Genomic DNA, 8,375 nt, shown 5'->3' on the forward strand with positions numbered 1-8,375 from the left:
TCACCAAATCAGAGAAACATTGAGACTTACAGTAACTGTTCATTTTTACCCCCACACTTCAAATCTCTCTCTCTCTCTCTCTCTCTCTCTCTCTCCTACCTTTTAAATTAGCTCACTGCTGAATACATATGACTTCTTAGTCCCTGAATAACCTTCATGGTGCCAAATGATGACATGGCTGTATCTTTGACTTGCCCCTCCCACCCTGATGTATATTTTAACTGCTTTGTCATAACCCAGTGCCATAACATAACATTCAACTGTATGGCTGCTTTTACCCTCTAGTGAAGCACAGCTATGCCTCTACTGACTTTCTCTGTCTTAAAAAAAATAGGCAGCATATCACAGCTGCTGTCTCCTTTTGCAACATCCCCTCTCTCACCCACTCTCTCTGTCTCTCGCTCTCTCTCTTCTCTCTTCCCATTGGCAGGACGAGAAGAAGAGTGCAAACAGGCCCTATTAATAGAATAGTGGAATGGCATTGATAGTTTCTCCAGTAAGTAGGAAGGGAGTGGAAAAGGGATTAAAATGGTGATACACAGACGAAGGAGAGGCTAGAAGTGCTCACTACATGTTCATGAATGGTTTTGTGTATGTGTCTGTGTTGAATCTTATGAATGTACTTGAATCTTTATTAAATTCCCTCCTAATTTCCCAACTTTGGAAGAATGAATAGCCATTCACTGTCTGATTTGAACATTACAAATTTCAGTCCTCTATCCCACTTTTTCATTCCGTTTCAATCCAAGACAGACATGTGTAAACATTCCAAGAGAGAACATCCTGCAATGCCGATCCCTTCTCTTTTTCCCAATGTGTCTTTTGTTTAATGTCCTACTCCACCTTACCCTTGAGGAAAAGAGGACAGAGTGAAACTAAGCAGCTATGTCATATTGTGTGTGTGCATGTTTCTCACTTATCATTTCTGAGGCTCCAAACACCTGTTTTTAGTTGTTTTCTCTCTCAGATAAAATGATGGGATAAGAAATGTAATTCTTTGAAACATTTATTCTCAAGAGAATATGTTCATTTCAATGTTAATTTATTTTGTGGGAGCAAAACAATCAAGAGAAAAGCATGTCAATATATAAGAGACATTCATAGACACAAGCCAAGACACAGGTGCACGCACCGCATATTTGTACATACATTCAAATCAATCAGTACACATTCAAGCCTATCAGTGTTTCACAAAGTTTTCTCTAGGCCCCCTTCCTTTCTTCTTCACTCATTAAATTGTAGTGCTTACAATTGTGAGTTTATTTATTTTTTCAAAGGAAGGGGCATATAAAAAAAAGGCTGCAGCACTCTCCCCCACTCCACACGCTGCCTCTTTTAGAGCAGGTCCCAGGGCCTCAGGGGGTCATAGGTCAGGCAGGAACAATCGCCTCTCATCAAAAAGGTCAGCAAGGAAACAGGGGGAGAAAACTCTGATTGGACAAACGGTCACCGCTGCTTGGATGTGGCGGTGTGCATGTGGCAAAGTGCGAGAGAATGAGAGCGGCTGCACCCATCTGTAGGGCTGTGACGACCACTTCCACACCAACACAAAGGAGCGCATTCAGTCAACAGCAAATCTTTTAGCAACAACCATATTTTGCAAACACGCATGTTTCTTTCCTAAGGGTTTTGTCCATAAGTTTTACTATGATTAACTGATTTGTGCCAAATGTAATTGACTGTAATTATGAGAAGACACTGGTGATAATGAGGTCTGATTTTTGCACAGTCATGCCCACCCTGGGAATACTGATGAAAGGTAGTCTGGGGCTAACTAAGCCTGGGGTTCAAATGCACTACGTAATATGCCATGAATGTTTTATACATTCTCCCTAATAGATACATACAAATAAATAGAAACAAATACTTCAGACATTGGCTTCAGTCTTTCTATCATTTTATTTGCTTGTATTTTTAGTTTTTTGGTGCTGCTGTAAATAAACATAGCTACAGAGACACAGTTTGCCTATTTATTCAATTGTACCCTTTTCTTTTTCCTTATTTGCCTTTATTTCCCTCACGCTTTTAATGTGTTCTTCTTACTCCTATTTTTCCTCGACACTTCCTACTTCTTCTGTCTACCCTCCCTGTTCATCATAACTGCCTATTGTTCTAACTGTCCTCTGGTTTTTACCGACTCTCCCATCCGTCCATCTCACTCCAAGCCCCCCTCCACTCTCCCTCTATTCAACCCTATTGATCATGCATGCAGAAATTTTACACGCCCATAATTCCAGTCAGAAAAGCCCTGTCCCAGATACTGAGCTTCCTCTCGCCCACCTCCCCCCATCCCTCACCAAACTTCAGCTTTCCAGACTTCAGCTGCTCTCTCACATGCGAAACCATGCAAATACACATACATGGATGTGCACAGACTAACCCAACACACATACGTGTGCATTCTCACATACACATAACATTCACACGTTCATTCCTGAATTACCACATACTTTAACAATCTGTAACACTCATAGACTAGGCTAGCTTACTCAATAGATTATGTAGTTGTGTTTTTAAAAAAGATGCCTAGAGGGCTTCTTCTTCTACAAACACTAGGTCTCTTTCAGTTATTTGTTGTATATATTATAAACTAGCACTTGCTCGGGTAGCTTCCATAAGGAGATAATTCTGACCTCTAGTGGATATATATGAATCATCATGCTAAGAAATTAAGTTGAATGAGCTGAAAGAGCAACAAGGCCTTCTTTCTTCTCATTGCTCATCTTTATAGCAACTGTGACAAGGCGTAGTATATATCCCGCAATACATAATTTATTAATCCACACTTCATAAGAGCGAGATAAGAGACATACTTTACTGAACCCGTAAGTTAATTTGTCCTCTGCATTTAACCCATCCCTGCTACTTAGGAGCAGTGGGCAACCACAGTGCAGCGCCCAGGGACCAACTCCAGTTTTGAGGCCTTGGTCAAGGGCAATGAGTATACCTAACATGACTGACATGTGTGTCATGTGAAACCAATACAAACACATCTGTACTGTCCATCACATAAGAGTTTTGCATATCTGTGCAAACTTGAATTTACATATCTGAGACAGATGATTGATAAAGCATTAAAGATAAAAATTAGGCAAAACAATCAAAATATTTCAATGCTAATGTTGATACATGTACATGCCTTAACATGTGAACCACATAACAGCAATTTTGTCTGTGTATTGTATTATGTCTACAATTAATTACCTACTTATGTAGACATATATGTCTTAAGGCTTCTTGAAACTTTAAAATTGAAGCATCACCATCATGTGATAAAAATGATCAAATGAAAATTAAACACAGTCAGCTTGTTATTTTTTGTTACAGAAAAAGTGTTATTGCACACAAGCCTTTAAGGAAGCAGTACAGAGTAGCTGGTAATCTGCCACCTAGCCTGTTACTCGGTCACATGCTTAAAGAGAGCTGGACAGCAGTGGGGGAGGAGGCAGGCTTTGGCTGGCTTGGCACGAATTACATGCTTAAGACAGGAATGAGCATACTCAAGCAACCTGCTGCTACTCCTGTACCTCGTCCAGAGATTAGGAACAGCACAGAGCTATCAGCACTACAACGGAAACTGAGGCTATAGCCTCTGACACCAGCTCTCTTAGAACTAAGACTAAAGCTTCTGACAGCACTGAGACATTGACAGCTGCTTCTGGGTGGCATTCAATGACACCGAGATGTCTTCTGTTAAGGGTATAGCTTTTGACACCAAAATTTCTGTTTTACTACAGACCGCACTGGGGTTATATGTGAGACTACATACAGCAGAATGGCCTAAAAATGTAAAGTTAACTCAAAGAATTTTGCTGTGCACTGACAACTGGCACTGAAGATCTCAGCCACTGACTCTCACACCAGTGACGGTAATATTGGGAGGTGTATGCCTACTGCGTCTATTTGAATTAATTAGTTTACGCCACCTCTATGTCCTTTGTGGAGACATTGACATTAAAACACACATATTACACCACACAGTGAACATTATCATTCACAGATACTGATTATATTCATGCCATTAACTATTGCTTCGTTGGACAAAATGTATGAACTATACTAAACTGACTGTGCATGCACATCTCAACATCTACAACATGAAGTAGTAGTAGTAGTAAAAGTAAAACATGAGCAAGAAGTTGAAGTAAGAAATACCTAACCATCAGAAGCCCACCTTGCGAATTTATTTAAATTGGTTTAAATCGCCATCTGTTTCCTTCCTGTGCTGCTGTTTAACTTAGCCGATCATGAGCAGATGTGGCTTGGCATGGGGTCGTGGACTTGAGTGGACAAGGCACATATTTGGACTCACACTACACTCAACCTCTCCAAGGAATCGCCACCTTAACGTGGTGGAGGGGTTTGTGTGTCCCGGTGATCCTGGGAGCTATGTTGTCGGGGGCACTAGCGTTAGTCCCCAGTAGGGTCCCCCAAGGCAAATTGGTCCCGGGGGAGGGGCCAGACTAAGAGCGATTCAAATGACTCCATGATACGGCCTCACAAGCACAAAGATACCTCGCCCGGAAAAGGGAAGCCGGGGCCCCCTTCTGGAGCCAGACACGGGAGGGGAGCTCGTCGGCGAGTGTCTGGTGGCCGGGTCTTATCCCATGGGGCCCGGCCGGGCACAGCCCGAATTGGTCATGTGGGGTCGCCGCCCTGTGGGCTCACCACCTGCAGGGGTCAGCATCGGAGTCGCGTGCTTTGCCAAACGGGCAGTAGGCAAAGGCAGGGATCCGGGCATGTTGATCCTCAGCATTGCAGATTGGTTCTGGGGACGTGGAACGTCACCTCTCTGGTGGGGAAGGAACCGGAGCTAGTGCGGGAGGTGAAGCGGTACCAACTAGGTATAGTTGGGCTCACCTCCACGCACAGCACTGGTTCCAGAACCAAACTCCTGGAGAGGGGCTGGACTCTGTTCTTTTCTGGAGTTGCTCAGGGTGAGATGCGCCGGGCGGGTGTGGGGATACTCACAAGCCACCGGCTAAGCGCCACTGTGTTGGAGTTCCACCCGGGGAACGAGAGGGTCGCCTCTCTGCGACTACGTGTCGCTGGGGGGAAAGCTCTGACTGTCGTTTCTGCTTATGCACCAAACGGCAGTTCAGAGTATCCAGCCTTCTTGGAGTCACTGGGCGGCATCCTGGAAAGGGTGCCACTCGGAGACTTCATAGTTCTGCTGGGCGACTTCAACTCTCACATAGGCAATGACGGAGAAACCTGGAAGGGGGTGATTGGGAGGAATGGTCTGTCTGATCTTAACCTGAGCGGTGTCCTGTAATTGGACTTCTGTGCTGGTCATGGATTGTCGATAACAAACACCATGTTCAAGCACAGGGTAGCTCATAAGTGTACTTGGTACCAGAGCACCATAGGCCAAAGATCAACGTTCGACTTTGTGGTCGTATCATCAGACCTGCAGCTATATGTCTTGGACACTCGGGTGAAGAGAGGAGCAGAGCTGTCAACTGATCACCACCTGGTGGTGAGTTGGATCAAGTGGCCGGGGAGGCTGCCGGACAGACCCGGTAAACCCAAACGTGTAGTGAGGGTGAACTGGGAACATCTGGCGGAGGCCCCTGTCCACGAGGTCTTCAACTCCCACCTCCGGAGGAACTTCTCACGCATCCCGGGGGAGGCTGGGGACATGGAGTCCGAGTGGGCCATGTTCAAAGCCTCCATTGCAGAGGCGGCAAGCAGGAGCTGTGGCCAGAAGGTCATGGGTGCCTGTCGGGGCGGCAACCCAAGAACCCGCTGGTGGACACCAGCAGTGAGGGAGGCTGTCAAACTGAAGAAGGAGGCCTTTCGGGTTTGGCTGGCCCGGGGGTCCCCTAAAGCAGCAGACAGGTACCGGGTGGCCAGAAGGGCTGTGACTTCGGCAGTCGCTGAAGCAAAAACCTGGGTATGGCAGGAGTTCGGAGGCTATGGAGAAGGACTTTTGGTTGGCCTCGAGGAAGTTCTGGCAAACCATCCGACGACTCAGAAAGGGAAAGCAGGGCTTGTCTCAGGCTGTTTTCAGCAGAGGAGGAGAACTGCTGACCTGGACAGGGGATGTTGTCGGGCGGTGGAAAGAGCACTTTGAGGAGCTCCTGAACCCAAACAACACGCCCTCTGTGGAAGAGGCAGAGCCCGAAGACTCAGGGGAATCTGCACCTATATCCCTGGCGGAAGTTGCTGAGGTAGTCAAAAAGCTCCTCAGTGGCAAGTCGCCGGGTGTGGATGAGATTCGCCCGGACAGTCAGGGACAGTACCTGCAAAGTGGCAGACCGGAGTGGTGGTCCCCATTTTCAAGAAGGGGGACCAGAGGGTGTGCTCCAATTATTGGGGTATCACACTCCTCAGCCTCTCCGGGAAAGCTTACTCTAGGGTGCTGGAAAGGAGGCTCCGATCGATGGTCGAACCTCGGATTCCGGAGGAGCAATGTGGCTTCTGTCCTGGTTGTGGAACAGTGGACCAGCTCTTTACCTTGGCGGGGTTGCTGGCAGGGTCATGGGAGTTTGCTCATCCAATCCACATGTGCTTTGTGGACTTGGAGAAGGCTTTCGACTGTGTCCCCCGGGGAACCCTGTGGGGGGTACTGCGGGAGTATGGGGTACTGGGGCCGTTGTTACGAGCCATCCAGTCCCCGTATAACCAAAGTGAGAGCTGTGTCCGCATCCTCGGCAAAAAGTCAAGCACGTTTCCAGTGGGTGTTGGACTCTGCCAAGGTTGCCCCTTGTCACCGGTCCTGTTTGTGATATTCATGGACAGGATCTCAAGGCACAGCCGAGGTGAGGAGAGTGTCCGGTTTGGTGACCTCAGAATTGCATCGCTGCTTTTTGCGGATGACATGGTTCTGCTGGCTTCATTGGACGGTGACCTTCAGCACGCACTGGAGCGGTTTGCAGCCAAGTGTGAAGCAGCCGGGATGAGAGTCAGCACCTCCAAGTCCGAGGCCATGGTTCCTTGCCGGAAAACGGTGTATTGCTCCCTCCAGGTTGGGAACGAATCATTGCCCCAAGTGAAGGAGTTCAAGTATCTTGGGGTCTTGTTCACGAGTGAGGGTAGAAGGGAGCGTGAGATCAACAGGCGAATCAGTGCAGCGTCAGCAGTAATGTGGGCGTTGCACCGGACCGTCGTGGTCAATTTACCAGTCGATCTACATCCCAACCCTCACCTATAGTCACAAGCTTTGGGTAGTGACCGAAAGAACGAGATTGCGTATACAAGCGGCCGAAATGAGCTTCCTCCGTAGGGTGGCCGGGCTCAGCCTTAGAGATAGGGTGAGGAGCTCGGACATCCGGAGGGAGCTCGGAGTAGAGCCGCTGCTCCTTCGCGTCGAAAGGAGCCAATTGAGGTGGTTCGGGCATCTGATCAGGATGCCTCCCGGGCGCCTCGTCCAACTGGGCGGAGACCCTGAGGTAGACCCAGAACCCGCTGGAGAGATTATGTATCTCTCCTGGCCTGGGAACGCCTCGGGATCCCCCGGGAGGAGCTGGAATGCGTTGCTGGGGAGAGGGACGCCTGGAATACCCAGCTTAGCCTACTGCCACCGCGACCCGACTCCGGATAAGCGGGTGATAATGGATGCATGGATGGACTACACTCGAGCAATCCAATTACCATTGCCTATTTTAATCACATCGTCAGGTCCACTGTTCGTTAATATAAACCCAACAGGTTTTCGAACAAACCTGCGCATTTAATGCATTGTGTTTCTCTTAATATTTTCCTCTTGATTGCACCCTGTTTTTGTTTTCAGTGATATAGGGAATGCGTTTTCATACCAGAAATACATGGCCAACCCATCCGTACACAAATGGAAAGGTTGTCAAGAAATGTGGTTATCATTCTTGATGATTAGATAACTACGTCTAATCTCATTGTCCACCGACAATGCCACAGAAGCGTTTATTTTAGGTTGATTTTCTATGCACCTTGCACCCGAACCCTGTCGCAACCTGAGCATGTGCATTAGCCTATATTTAAAATGAATAGGCTAAACATGCTAATTGTAAAAAAATGAAAATAAATAGCAAACCTATTACAATTTACGAATAACTACAACTTTGCCAACAATATATTAAAGTAATAGCCTACAGGGAATATCGCGAAAAAATGCTAATCAGAAAAACGAACTTTAAATTCTTTTCAATTTAAATATTTGCGTCGCGTGGAACTTCGCGTGGTACTTTGATTAGGCTACTAAGCATAGACTACAGAAAAATGTTCAGTGTTCGCTATATGAACTGGTAGAGAGTATATTTTAATCTGAAAGAGTAGACTATATTTCAGCCATTTTCGGTTGAACCAACACAATCTTTGCTCATGTGATTTGTGTTTTATTGAACAATGGCATGATGTGACAGTTTACTCTCAGTTAAGTCTACTTTAAGTTTACT

The sequence above is a fragment of the Conger conger genome, chromosome 11 (assembly GCF_963514075.1).
Source record: "Conger conger chromosome 11, fConCon1.1, whole genome shotgun sequence".
In the NCBI taxonomy this organism is placed as follows: domain Eukaryota; kingdom Metazoa; phylum Chordata; class Actinopteri; order Anguilliformes; family Congridae; genus Conger; species Conger conger.